This window comes from Seriola lalandi, unplaced genomic scaffold (genome assembly GCF_002814215.2).
Source record: "Seriola lalandi dorsalis isolate HSWRI2012SDOR001 ecotype SW California unplaced genomic scaffold, Sedor1 jcf7180002054990, whole genome shotgun sequence".
Taxonomy (NCBI): domain Eukaryota; kingdom Metazoa; phylum Chordata; class Actinopteri; order Carangiformes; family Carangidae; genus Seriola; species Seriola lalandi.
This window is the reverse complement of record NW_019525539.1, coordinates 36,376-38,209: the sequence shown is the minus strand read 5'-3', so window position 1 is coordinate 38,209 and position 1,834 is coordinate 36,376.

Below are 1,834 nucleotides of genomic sequence, written 5' to 3'. Positions count from 1 at the left end.
GTGCTGACCTGTGTGACTCTGCGTTCCAGCTCCTGAGATGTCGAGCTGCGTGCGGTCAGGTGACTGCGCCGCCGGTCTCTGCTGCGTCCGCTACCTGACAGGTAAACGGTGTCAGAGGATCCCGGTGGAGGGCGAGGCCTGTCTGCTGCGAGGCTCCACCAAGCTGAGGAGGAACCTGGGCCGCTGCGACTGCGACGCGGGGCTGTCCTGCAGCGCCGTCAGCCGGGCGGAGTCGGGCAAAAACAAGGGTCAGGGCGTGTGTCTGCCCCGCCCGAGGAAAACAAGGCATTCTGGGAAGAAGAGGAGGACGGCAGAGAGGAGCTGCTGACAGATTCACCATGAACCTTTATTTAAACCTTCAGTCTGTAGCTGCTTGTTTTAGCTGTTTGAAACGCTGACGTGGATCTTCTTCTGTGGTCGAGGCCTCAGGTCGTCAGCTGAGAGACGAACTTTACTCTCCACGTGGAGTCGCACGAGAGTCTGGGCCCTTCAGAGGGCCCTTCAGAGGGCCTCCAGAGGGCCCTTCAGAGGGGCCTTCAGAGGGGCCTTCAGAGGGCCCATCAGAGGGGCCTTCAGAGGGGCCTTCAGAGGGGCCTTCAGAGGGGCCATCAGAGGGGCCTTCAAAGGGGCCTTCAGAGGGCCCTTCAGAGGGGCCTTCAGAGGGCCCATCAGAGGGGCCTTCAGAGGGCCCATCAGAGGGGCCTTCAGAGGGGCCTTCAGAGGGGCCTTCAGAGGGGCCTTCAGAGGGCCCTTCAGAGGGGCCTTCAGAGGGGCCTTCAATGAACGTTAAAGATATTTTCTCCAAAATAAAAGCTAGTGTCTTATATTAAAATGTACAAGTGTTTCTCTCTGTGTTCTCACTCTGGTGTTGTTGAGTCATAAACAAAATGGCGGCGGGGTCAGGTGACTCTTCAGTATTTACTGTAATAGACTTATAGTTGAATGAAGCTGAGCATTATAATCTCACTAAACTGTGGCGAAGGTTGAACTGTATCTTCATTGGTTGATGGGAACTAAAAGTAACTAAGTACATTTACACAACAACATTTAAGTACAACTTGAAGTTATTTGTACTTTACTTGACTATTTCTACTTTATGCTTCTGCTCCACTTCACTTGTTTGACAGTTATAATTACTAGTTATTTTTCAGATTAAAAGCCCAAGAACTGACTGCAGATCAGTGAGTCTGAACTTTCTGAACATTTCTTCTTCTTTGCCATGAATCATGTGACGACCGCTCAGATTTATGTGGTGACCCTGTGGAGGGACCCGAGCCCTAGGTTAGGAACCAGTGGACTAACCTAAGTGTATCTGAAGTAGTTAAAGCAGCTCTAACTACAGGAAGTACTTTTACTGTTTTACTGTGATACTGTAAGTACATGGAGTACTTTTACTGTGATACTGCAACTAAAGGACATAATTTTACTGTGATAGTATAAGTACGTGAAATACATTTACTGTTTAACTGTGATAATATAAGTACATAAAGTACTTTTGTTGTCATACTGTCACAACAGGAAGTACTTTTACTGTGATACTGTCACTAAGAAGTACTTTTATTGCGGTACTCTAACTACAGGAAGTACTTTTACTGTTTTTTAGCAACTACAGGAAGTACATTCACTGTGGTACTTTAACTACATTGAGTACCTTTACTCTGTACTTAGTAATTCTACCTAATGCCTGAATTTCAGTCAGGCAGAACAGGACAGTGATTCCTAATAATTAATTAAATGACTTTAATTAGTCGTCAAACACAACACGATAAACAGACAAATTAATTTATTTCATTTCTAGTTGTGTTTGATGCGAGTCTGGAGCAACAGCTCTGAG